The sequence below is a fragment of the Petaurus breviceps genome, unplaced genomic scaffold (genome assembly GCF_028583685.1).
Source record: "Petaurus breviceps papuanus isolate PSGF00001 unplaced genomic scaffold, PetGlider_PUasm1.0 689, whole genome shotgun sequence".
Lineage (NCBI taxonomy): Eukaryota > Metazoa > Chordata > Mammalia > Diprotodontia > Petauridae > Petaurus > Petaurus breviceps.
This window is the reverse complement of record NW_027186458.1, coordinates 6,356,798-6,369,975: the sequence shown is the minus strand read 5'-3', so window position 1 is coordinate 6,369,975 and position 13,178 is coordinate 6,356,798.

Genomic DNA, 13,178 nt, shown 5'->3' with positions numbered 1-13,178 from the left:
TCTTCACATGGCTTGCTTCTTGACAAAATGGTGGCTGAAAGCAGAACCCATCTGAAGAGTGCTGGAACTCCTGGAGCTCTGGGACCACATACCTAGTGGGATATCCTGGCCAAAGAATATGGGCCTGTAAAAGTCACTGTTTTGTTCTTTTTTTTTTTTTTTTTAATAATTCCAAATTGCTTTCCAGAATAACTGGCTCAATTCACAGCTTCACCAAGCAGTGTGTTAATATTCCTGTCTTTCTTCTCCAACATCGGCTTTTTCCATTTTTGTCAGCTTTGCCAATTTCCTGGTTGTGAGGAGAAACTGTAGAGCTTCTGTGATTTGCATTTCCCTTGCTATTAGGGGTTAGAAGCAATGTTTGAATAATTATTAATATTTGTCATGATTCATGAACTATTTGTACATTTCCTTTGACAATGCATACATTGGGAAATGATTCTTGATCATTTATACAGTTTAAATCTTTAAATATCTTGGATATCAGAACCTGCAATAGATATTTGATTCAAAGATTTATTTCCACTTAATGCTTTCCCTTCTTATTCTTATTGTATTTTGTTAGTGCAAAAGTTTTTCAGTTTCATGTAATGTAAATGATCTGTTTTATCTTTTGTGACCACTTCTATCCCCCTTTACTAACTGTGAAAGGTACTTGAGACAATTTCCTTCCCTTCCCTTCTGTTTCTTTCCTTTTCTTTCCCTTCTTCCTCTGTCTCTATCCCTGTCTCTTTCTTTCTTACAATCAGTTCATATCCATTTTGAGCTTATTGTGCTATATTATGTAAGACAATGGTTGGAGATAATTTTTGCCAAGCTATCTTCCCAGTAGTTTTTCCCCAGTAGTTCTTGTCAAATGGGGAGTTCTCCAAGCAATATGTTTTCAGGTTTATCAGACACTTGATTTTTGAGGTCATTTATCCTTCTCTTTTCTTTAATTAATTTGATGGCTGCATTGTAACATAATTTGAAGTTTGGTAGTGCTAATCCCACTCCTCCCTCACCTTCATTCCTAATTTTCATTATTCCTCTTCAGATTCTAGACCATTCGTTCCTCCAAATGAATACATTCTTGGCCATTTAATCGGCACACTATCACACCTTTAAGTTGATTTAAGTGATGTCGTTTTTATTGTAGTTGTATTTTTATTATATTGGCCCAACCACAAGCAATAGTGATTACCTCTCCTGTCATTCTATAGGTCTTTAAAGAATGATCTGTAATGGTATTTGTCTTGAGTGTCTTGGCAGGTTGCTTGCATATGCTTTATGCTTTTGGAATTATTTTGAATGGAATCTTCCTTTATTAGTTCCTCCTGAGTTTTGTTATTACTATATAGAAATGCTGACGATTTTTTGGATTTTGTCTCATGTCCTTTGAACATGTTATTCTTTATCTTTTCTGATTCATTGTAGTAAACTTTGCTCCTTATCTTTCTCAAAGAGCCTGGGGTGGTGGTGGGGGGGGGATGAGAATATTTCTTATATACAGAAGATTATTAGTTTTTTTTTCTTCCCCATTTTGACATTCTCTTTTATTTTATTGGGCAATTTAACCCATTTAAGTTAAAGTTATGATTGTTAGGCTAGTATTTTCTTCCATTTGCTATTTTGCATTTTAACCCCTTTTCTCTTTTAAGTCAGTACTTTATCCCTACAATTAGTTGGGCTTACATTCTGATGCTAGACTATTTCCACAGCCTCCTCCCCCCACCCCACCCACACTCATATTTGCCTACCCATCTAAGTTTTCTGAATTTACTTTATTAATTTCTTTTTATTCACCATTTCTCCCTCTTTCCTTTACCCTTCTTTTCCTCCACCAAGCCAAGCAAATAGCTCAAAATCTTCCTTCTCCACAAGCCTTTTATTTTAAGTAACAATTTTTTGCCACACCCTTTTCAAAGTTTTTCTTTGCTTTAACCTAATTTCTTTTCCCTTCCAGTCTATTCTAGATTTTATTTTCTGATCCATATGCTCTATCAATTCTGATTAGCATGCTAATTCATTTCTTCTTTAATCTTTGTGTTGCTTGTGAGGGTTAAGCTTAAATCTAAGTTTTCTTATATGCCATTTCTATGTTATGCCTTTATAGATCTTATTTCATTTTCTCTGCTTTCTGCTGTGCCTCAGACTTTAAAATATCCATTCATAAATAAAGCAATGTCAGGGGAATGCAGTATGAGGTGGGTATCACTTGGTGCCCCAACTTGTAAAAGCTAAACCTGACAATGATCAGTCTCTACTCTCAAAGCTATGCTATCTTGTCTCTGGTGTTGCATTTTTGTCCCCAGTTGTTACTTATGTCCTAGGGAAACATTATTTGTATATATAATACAACTTTATAATACAACAATACAACTTTCTCTTCTGTTATTTTCTCTTCTAAAGGGATTTAGGCCATGGATTATTAATTCAACCCTTCCCCATTCCTTTCTCCTATTTTGTTTTCCTTAATTATTTAGCTTTAGATTTTTTTTTAGGTCCCCTGATGATCATCTTTGTACTTTATTTTATCCTGTAGATTTATTTTTTTAAAAGACTTTTTAAGCAATAGCTTATAAATATGAGGCAACTTTTTTTCCTTAACTCATTTTTAAAATAAAAAATTGAACTAATTTACATGTGTGTGTGTGTGTGTGTGTTTGGTGTATGTTAGAAAAAAACCCCAATCATCTCTATTTTTTTGACAGGAATGTCTCAAACACTCATCTTTTGTTGAAAGTCTATTATTTTAGTGGGTTTTTGTGACTAGACTTAGGTTTGAAAGATGTGTTATATTGAGTTGTATGTTGAATGTCTTTGTTTTTTGAAATATACTATTCCCTTCTTATCTCTAGCTTTTTTTGGTCTGTGGAATAATTCTGGGTTATATGATGGGCCTTTTCACTGGATTACTTGCATAATTTGTTTCATGATATTGAAATTGAGAAATTTAACTATTATATGCCCTAAAGTTTGAATTATTTTATTTTTTTGTGATGACCTATAGATTCAATCAACTAATCAATAAATTTGATCAATAATTTTTGTCTATATTAAAACATTAAAGGAAGTTTCCTTATATTATTTCTTGAAGTAGAGTATTTGGGTGTTTCAATTTTAATCTTCTTTATCATCATTATCACTGCACAACCTGTGTTCAAGGTCCATACCTCTGGCTTATATAGAATTCATATGTTTTTTTTCAGATTGCTGTCTTTTGCCACACTTCTACCAAATTTTCTTTCACTTCAGGATTTTTTAATTCCAAATTTTTCAGGCCTTCTATGTCTTTGGAGAGATTATCATGAGTTCATTTTTCTCTGTTCTGTTGTTTGTGTTTTTTTAAAGCTTGGATGAGCACTCATTTTCAGACCACCAATTCTTTCCCATGTTTTCCTTTAAAAATTTTAATTGTCTTTTGAGCCATTCTGGAGTTTCTTGGCCCTAGTCCAGGATCACTAAGGAGTTCAAAGGATTTTTTAAAAAAGCAGGTCTCGAATTCATACAAGTATGATACTTACTGATTGTGTTTTGGACACATTCATTCCTCCTCTCTTTCTGATACTCTATTGCACTATAAGCTATGGTTTTATTCAGTTTCTCTCTTAAACATCTGTTTATTGCCTTAGGTTTCTCTTCTCAGCTTTGGTACCTCTTCCTTCCACTGCTGCCCAGAACTCTGAGTTGTTGTACTCCTCATATTGGGAGCTCTGGGCAAAGGACTTGCATCATTTGGTTTTGGCCTTCTATCCTTTAAGCCATAATGCTTGTTTACTTGTTGCTTCTTGCAGGATGGGATGGGGAGAGGCAGCATTAGGGTTGAATCATTGCAACTGGATGGATGGAAAGGGATCCTTGAATTACAAGCCTTGGAGTTTATACCATTCCACTTAGCAGAAAGAGAGGCTGGGAGGAAAACTTGGTATGGACACTGAGTGAGGGGAGCTCAGAGTATTTGTTTTCTGATATTATTTCATTTTACCCTGTGTAGTGCTTCTGTCTTCTCTTGGAGATACAGCTTTCCTATGAATGGTGCATCATCCCTTTGATTCAAGGAATGTTTTTGAGGTTGCAAGCTTCCAAGAGAGACCAGAGCTGGATGTATAGATACAGGAGTCATCAGCACAGAGATAATAATTAAAGTAACTGGAGCTGATAAAGTCACCAAATAAGAAAAGAGCAGAGAATAAGGAGAAAAGAGTATGGGGAAGAGCTTTGGGGTATGCTGACAATCAGGGGGCATAGCTTGGAGCAGATGCCAGCAAAGGAAACCGAGGAACCTTTTATTATAGATAGGAAAAGGATCAAGAAAACACGCAATACTATGGAAATGCTGAGGGAAGACAATGCCCAGAAGAAGTGTTGAAAGGTCAAGAAGGCTGAGAATCAAGAGAAGACCGTTAGACTCAGCCGTCACAAAACCAGCGGCGGCTTTGGAAGGAGCATCTCAGTCGAGTGATAAGATCAGAAATGAGGTTTCAGAGTGTTCAGAGGAGTAGGAGAAGGAAAGAAATGGGCACGATAGTATATGGTCTATACACTTCTTATGGCAACTAGTATAGACTATATGACTTTTTATAGCAACTAGTGTGTCGTCTATAGCTTTTTCAAGGAGTTTGGCTGAGAAAGAGGGGGAGGTTTAGGATAATAACTGGAAGGGATGGGAGGATCTAGAGAAGGCGATTTTTAAACTGCTAAGTCCATTGGCTTTTTCTCAGGTCTTTCCCTCCATGATCTCTCTGCAGCCTTCAACACTGTTAATTATCTCCTCTTCCTGGAAGCGTTCCTCTCTTGGTTTCTGTGATGCTTCTCACCCCTGGAGTATTTCTAATTTATCTACTTGCTCCATCTATTCTCCTCTCTGTCAGTGTGTATGTGTGTGTGTGTGTGTGTGTGTGTGTGTGTGTGTGTTTGTGTGTACCCATGCGCGTGCTTGGGCCAAGGCCCTTTGCCCTCTTTTGATTTGTAAGTTAAGGAGTCATTTTGTATGGAGGTGATCTGTGTGAAAGAAGGAAGGGTAGATGGGGAGAGGAAGGAGGAACAGAAGACACAGACATGGGAACAATAACAGTAATATCAAGAGCTTTGCTCAAGCCCCAGCCAGTCATTATCTCTTATGTTTATTTTAAATATACATTATTGAGGTCAATGAATACTTTCCAATCACTTTATTATTTACTAACTTGATTTATTCTTTTCTTTTGTTCAGGTAGTGAATTTCAACAAGGAAGTTAAACTTGAAAGCAAGGCTGGCCTGAATATTTTTGTCCTTTCTACAAAGAAATGTTCTCTCCAGGGCAACTTCCTTTGGTCAGAGTATTTCAGCTGTCTTGGCCAGTATCCTGAGAGTAAAAAACAAGACCATGTTATTTCACTATTGTATTTCTTAAAGGACTAACTTTAAAAACAAATTAGTCCAAGATGTGAGAGCTCTTTGTATGTTTTGCAAGATTTGAGGTTGGTTAGGTTCCAAGGAGGTGGAGGAAAACAGTCTTGATGGATTCCCAAACACAACTACTTGCCTATAACATCAGGGTACCAGCGTATACTGTGCACCATACAGGAAAAGAAAACCGTTGCTTATAAGTTACTGGTAAGCACATTCCCTTTCCTTGTCTTTATGGAGTATTCATAGCTAATGCACACACAGATCATCTTCCAAGTCCACCAGTCACTGATCAGCGAGTGGTGAGCAAACAAAGCCTGAAGGTTTCTAGTAGGCACAAAGATCTTCATTCCCTACTGAAGACCTTCCGATGGCTTCAGAGAAAACTGGACAGTGCATAAGCATGAAGGAGTCAGACAGGTCTTTTCTAGCTTCAAAGTTCTCCACTTTATCCCATCCAAATGCCAAATCTTGAAATAGGACAGATACTCAAGCAGGAGCTACGGCAGCTGCTTCAATCCCTGTCACCGAGTCGGGACCTTGGGTGACTGTACTAACCTCTGCGGCCTACAGCTCTCACCTGTAAAACAAGGGAGGCAGACTGGACATTCCATTGTGTTTTCTGGCTCTGAGAGCCTAGGACTCTGTGATTTAGGTGGTGTGGTGAATAGAGAGCCGGACCTAGAGTAAGATTTCAGTTCAAATCTGGTCTGAGACACTTACCAGCTGTGAGATCCTGGGCAACTCACTTTACCTGTTTGTCTCAGTTTCCTCATCTGTAAAACGAGCTGGAGATGGAAATGGCCAACCCCTTCAGTGTCACTTTCAAGAGAACCCCAAGTGGGGTAAAGAACCAGACACGACTGAATGACAAGGATTCCTGCTGCTCCCTTAGCATTATTCACACAAAGCAGGGGTGGCAGAAAGGGAAGGGAATTAGGAGCCAGGCCACCCCCCGATCAGTGATGTCTGCTACTTGTCCCTTCCGAGGGGCTCTCTCCCTAGGAAAGTCACTTAGCACAGTGCCTGCTGTATACCGCACGTAACGAATGGTTACTGCCTGACTCACTGATATGAGCACGACCTCCAGTCTACACAGCCTCATCTCCTAATGAAACACTACCTGCCTATTTCTCGGCCTTCCACTCTAGATGAATGGAAGGCTGTTCATTAGTCACAACCTCCCCTTTGCAAACCTACAATCACATTTCATTGTCCTTTGTTTTTACTAATGTCTCCATCCTAGTCTTTGTCAAATGTTTTAAATCAGGGTCACCTAACATCTATCTGGCTGATCTAAAGATTATTGAAATCGCCATTACAACTACTGCCAACTATGTGTACCATCGAGATCTGGTGACTACACGTTGTCGGTCATCCTTCATCTTCAAAGAGGATCAATCACATCACAGGAGGACAGCTTACCTGAGCACGAACTGGGTCCAAGTAAGGCAGGGCTGCACAAAACCGTCTGCCTCACTCTTTCTCCCAGAGTCACTGTGAAAGTCAAGATATCTGGAGATGGCTGGGATGCAGGGGGTGAGCGAAGCGTCTTCCAGGTCTGCCCAGGCTCTGAGCGCTCCACCGGGCCTGCTTCAGCCGCCTTCCTGGATGTTCTTGTCCACATGTTCCACCACAGGAAGTCTTCACACGAGTGGGGTGGCCACTCCTCTAACTCCTTCAGTGGGCTGGAGGCCCTTTGTTTACCCTCAGCCTGCTACAATGCATCTGCCCAGGAGGTGTGATGTAGGTGTGGCTGCTGTTTATGCTAAAGTTTCTAGGAGTCAAAGGTGAAAATTGAGTGCCAGGTGGACACCCAAGATGGAGAAGCAGCTGGCAAGGCCTCACACCAGAGGTGCTAGTTGTTCCTGAACATCCCATATACCCCGACACTTACAGGTTGTCTCAAGGCTAGAGATGAATGGCAAATGTCTAAAATTTTATGAATAACTTGAATATCCAATGTGTGTGTCTGCATATAACACATTTATGTAGCGATTTAGAGCTTACAGAGGACTTTCACAACATCTGTGCATGATGGATTATTATCCCAACTTTACATATGAGGAAAATGAGGCTGAATAACACCTATCAGTCGTGGTGAGTAAATGGCACCTTCTTCCTGGTGCTGTCGGGTAGGCTGGATGAAAGCAATGAAGGCATGCTCATCAGAAGTCCTAATTGCTTCAAACTATGAAGGAATAGTTTAAGGGATATAGGAAAGTCAGGATTCCAAACCATCTCTATGGCCTGCAAGGATGGGCCAGAACGAACAAGACTAAGACTCTGTTAAAGATAAATAGTTTCTAAGTGCAGGATGACAGAAGTCTCATTTAAAAGCAGTTTAATGGGGGGGGAGGGTGCAGGGGAGGAGACTAGGATTTTAGTTGCCCACCAGCTGAATCTGAACTGCTGGGAAAAAAAAGCCCCACAGAACTTGGGATTGTTTTAATAGGGTAGTGACCACAGGAAGGGAAACGATATTCCCACTGCACTTTGTACTTCGTTCTGGTTGGTCCACACCTGATGTACTCTGTTCATGGGCTAAGAGACTCAGAGAAAGTAGAATTGGTCAAAGAAAAGCAACCAAGAGGGGGAAAGGCATTGGGGATATTTAGCCTGGAGAAAAAAAGAATTATGAGAACGATGGTCACGGTTTTCAAACACATGCAGGGCTATCATGTTAAAAAGAAGTTAAGACTTATCTAGAATGGAAGAACTAAGGCTACACCTAGGGAGGCAAGTTTTGGCCCAATACAGCAGAGGACCAGTCAGCCAAGGTGCCTGGCCCTCAGGAGAGCTTTGCAGATGGCAGAGTCCGATAGGGACTGACTGCGCCTAGTCTGCTAACTACATGGTGAAAATAAGCCTGTCTGACGGGGCCATGGAACCAGAGCTGGGGGGCATTCATTCATTCATGCCTGTCCTTCTGGACCTGACTCCTTCCTGCCTGTCTCTGCTGGGTGAGAGACAACACTGAGGGAGACAGGCCTAAGGTCTTGGCTATCTGAGGCCAACCTGTGGCCCTCTGCTCTTGTCTTCCATGGACCCATCCTTTCTGCTTTAGGGTGAAGGACACCAGAGATGGCTGTGACCTCATGACCTTCAAAAGGTCAGGAGAGCAGGTCACTAGGAAGTCTGAAAACAGAGTCCTTTCTGGGATATGGAGCCAGCAAGTCAAGCACTGGCAAACCACTCTGGGATCTCTGCTAAGAAAACCCCAGCTGGGGTCCCGAAGACTGAGACAGACTGAAACGAGGGACTGACAACAAGGAAAGGCTTAAAAGAAACTAGCACAGTAAGAAGTGAGGGGCCCTTACCAGATTGGAGGCTCTGACTGGTAGCATTAGAGAAGAGGCGCTCCCACCCCTCAGGGATTCCTGGGGAGCATCAGGGGAGGTCTGACCCAGCCTCAAAGCACACAGAAGAAAACTGTCTCCTCCCCAAACAGACTGAGTTGCTGGGCAATAGAGTGATTTCCTTATCACTGGGAGTTTTGAGATTAGATTACCATCTGTAAGAAGTTTCTATGGGGGATCTTTTCAGGGGTAATTTGGTATTGAAGGTGCAATGTAATTCCAAGGGTCTATAAAAGTAAACATTACCACAAGAGGAAGAATCCACTGGTGTCTCAAGCATCACATTAACAATGACAACAATAAAATTAATAACATATTACAGGACTTTGTGCCTCCTTTCATCTGGTGACTTCAAAGGACTTTATAAGGTAATGCAATTTTGCAGATAAGGAGCCAGGACATTGTGGAAAGAAAATGGTGCCAGAGTGAAAGGAGATTGCTTAAGTCATATAGGGGGCACGGTGGACAGAGTTCCGGGCTTGGAGTCAGGGAGACTCAAATCCAGTCTCAGACATATACTGGCTGGATGTACTGGGCAAGGCATTTACTCTCTGGCTACCTCAGTGTCCTCATCTGTAAAATGAGGCAGAGAAGGAAATGGCAAAACACTCCAGCATCTTTGACAAGAAGTCCCCAGATGGGATCATGAAGAGTTGGACACGACTTAAAAGTGACTCAACAGCAACAGAAACATTTATCGAGTGCTTACCGTTTACCAGCTACTGTGCTAAGCACTTCATGTGACCTGCCCAGGGTCATGCGGTGAGTGAGTTTGAACTCGGGTCTTCCTGTTTCCAGGCCCCACTTGCTGTACCCTACAGTGCCACCTAGCTTCCCAAGTGTTGGCTCTTCCATTGGAATGTGAGCCCCTGGAAAGCTGGACTATCTTCTTGTATGCATATCCCCCAGCCCTTAGCACAGGGCTTCACAGATAGAAAGCATTTAACAAATGCTTCATTCCTTCAATCATTCATAGAATGGCTATAAGACACGCTTCCATCTTAAAACCCTTTGAATGCTGTAGCCGGAATGTATTTTGGAGAGATCTTGAGATGAAGCCTGTCTCCGTGCACCAATTCCCACCATGCTGACAGGCCAGTATCTGTCCTCTCACTTCCTCCCTCCCTGGCGCATCACCAGCGTTCTCAGGGCTCTCATATCCTTGAGCTTTATCCTCTTCTCCCTGAATGTAATTTCTGCATCGCTGCTGCCATTTTCCCTTTGTTGTGCAGTTGTTTGGTTTGGCAGCCCTGCCCATCACAAGCCAGTGAGACTGGAAATCTGACATTAAAAAGAATGCTTTGTGGTAAAGGGTCTGGCATCTTAGCTCCCCACATCAAGAGACTAGAGCAGTAACACATGTCCAAGGTCAGCATTCCCTTAAGAACAACACGAATTACTCTCAGTGATCTGAGACAAAGTCCTGCATAAGCATGAGTGCAGGCCTGGGAGGTTACCTGCTGGTATGGACAGGGCTGTGCTGGAGGCAGATCAAACTGGCTTCCAAGAGCCTCATCACTACAGTGCAGTGTGAACATGCACACCTCAGCAGTCTGCACTACAATCAGGCCTTCATTGATTGTTTTGCTGATTGTTTAGACTTAAGGAAGTGTTAATAAAGCAAATTAAACTTAAAAGTATGTGTATCTATTTCTTTTTCCTTCTGGAGAGCCCAGTCATTAAACATTTACCAGCTTACCCTTGCATTCCTCCATAAACATTGTTTGAGCTCAGTAGAAGTGCAATAGAAGGCCCAGGGATAAAGTCATCACCAGCTTGGAGGCCTGGGGACCTGATGCTGATGCTGATAATAAAAGAAAAATAATATATTTCGCCCATTATTTTATTTGAGCCTCCCAACCCCCTCGGCTGGGAGCTTTGCTACTCTAAAGACTCTTGGGGCGCAGGTTCCTGAGGTGTTAAAGATAACCCCAAGATCAGTGGAATCACACCATCAGAGAGAGAAGCAATGAGGCAGGAGATGAGGCTGGTTTTGTCCACAAGGCTCCAGACAGCTATTTCCAGGTGAGGCCCTAGTTGGAGGTATAGGTCTGGAACTAGACATCAGAGCTTGGGGTACACAGATCCTGGGAGCTAACTGCCTAAAGGTAGTTCAGGTGAGGCTTCTAGGAGATTATGGTCTTTTGGGGTGGAATGGACAGGACTAAGCCCTGTGGTCCCCTACAGTCTAGCATAGTGCTCCCACACAAGGTCCTTCCACATTTAACATAATAAACACTTGGATGGATGGGTCAGCCACCTACAGATGGACATGTCCTGTCTAATATGAAACCAGCCTTGACAGGTCTTGGAGTACTCTCTGTTGTGTGGCATGGGGCCCTGATGTGTCCCCTACCACATTTGGGAGGTGGTGGCCTCCTTTGATCGGTGCCTTAAAAGAGCAGTGAGACCGAGTCCATGAATCTTTTCAGCTCTGCTCTTTTCTGTGATTCCTGTCTATTGGACCTGGCATGGATGGTCACCCGGCAAGAATGGCCACCCGGCATGGATGGCCACCCGGCATGGATGGCCACTCAGCATGGATGCCCACCCGGCATGGATGGCCACTCAGCATGGATGCCCACCCAGCATAGATGTCTACTCAGCACAGGTCTGGGGGTGTGTGGTTTGGTTCTATCCCAGGTAGTTTGTTCTCATTTTCTAACAGTACAAGGTTCTAGAGGATACCCTCATGGGATCTAGCAGTCAAAGCTGTGGTGACTTTGGAGTCAGGATTGGGGGAAGGGTTGCACAGTGAATCACCCTGACATGCTGGCTCTGAGAAGCCAGGGTGCCTGGGACTAAAGCCTGAGGTGGGGCTCAGATTTGATTTATGGAGTCACAGTTTAGCTATGAACCTAATCCCCTTCCCCATTCCAGAGACTGAGGTGATGGGGGAAGAGAGGACAGCAGCATTGTGCCTACCCTGTGCTGGAGAGAATAAAGTTTATATATTTGTGATTATGCCATTTGAAGTAAATATTCCTTTGGAAAACATCTGGGGTTTTCCAGACATTATTCACTTAAGGCAGACATCATGGGTTCTAAGTGTATGGCAAACTTTGGTTTAAATATCTCCAAGGATGAGGAGCTCATTACCTAACAAGGCAACCCACTCTACTTTGGAACAACCAGTCAGTTGCTAAAACTTCCCCCTAAAGTTGAAATATGACTCTCTCCCCCAGTCAGCTCTTGTGTCTAATTCCTTAGAAGAGTCCCTAGGTGTGCCCAAGGTTCCAGAGTATGATTCAAAATCAGGAATTTATGACTTTTTATTCCAAATCCAATGCATTGCCATATTACCATGCACTAATCTATCCCAGAGGGCAGCAGTCAAAGCAATGGTACAAGCTAGAGAAAAGCAAATTTTTGACTTCACAACATATGGAAAAACTTGTTTAATATCTTAAGCCATCAAAGATTGGGGGATGCACAACAAATGAAGGGCCTCCTTTCTAGAATTTTTCAAGCAAGGCTCAGATGTAACTGGGCAAGTCACCATGACCTCTCTATTACTCAGTTTCCCCATCTGTAAAATGTAGGTAATCAAATTGGTTAATCCTATAATCAATCAGAGATTAAATGTTTAACAATGGTTCTGGGAAAAAAGTTCACTTGATATGCTTTAAATATTAAGCTTCGTTATTAACATTTTCTCTAACACTTTCTTAAGTCTAAATTATAATTGAAACAATAAATCAAGGCCTGATTAATAGCTGAATATTTAAAAACTGGCTCTCCCGAGTTAAAGCTATGGTTTTTTCAGTAGCAACCTATGGCTGTGAGAGCTGGACTATTAAAGAAAGCTGAGCGCCTGCATAATCAATACTTCTGAATTGTGCTGGGGAAGATTTTTGAGAGTCCTGTGGACATCAAGGAGGTCACATCAGTCAATAGAGAAAGAAATTAACGCAGGCTACTCATGGGAAGGTCAAATACTGAAGCTGAAACTTAAATACTATGGCTATATAATGAGAAGATTGGAAAAGACCCAGATGTTGGGAGAGATTGAAGGCAAAAGGAAAATGGGACTGCAGAGGATGAGATGTATAGATCGGGTCATGCAAACAACGAACATAAGCATGGACAGACTTTGGGAGATAGTGAAGGACAGAAGGGCCTGGCATGCTGTGATCTCTGGGGATCATGAAGAGTCAGATATGACAACCTCCTTTGTGGGGAGTCAGCTCTAGCCTCCCCCAGGTGACCCTCCCAGGGCTGTCTTGAGCATCAGACAGATAATATGAATAAAATGCCTGGCGAATCTCAAAGTGCTATTTCCGTGCAGGCAGGGATTCTTTTTCCAGGTGTGGGTTGGGCCATGTGGCTGCTAAGGGTCTGTTGCAGCTCGGAGATGTTGTTTTCTCCACAGATCACAGCAATAGAGCTGCCAGGGCACAAAGCCTTCGTTTTAGAGGAGGACGCACGGCTTTGTTATTCATGTCTAC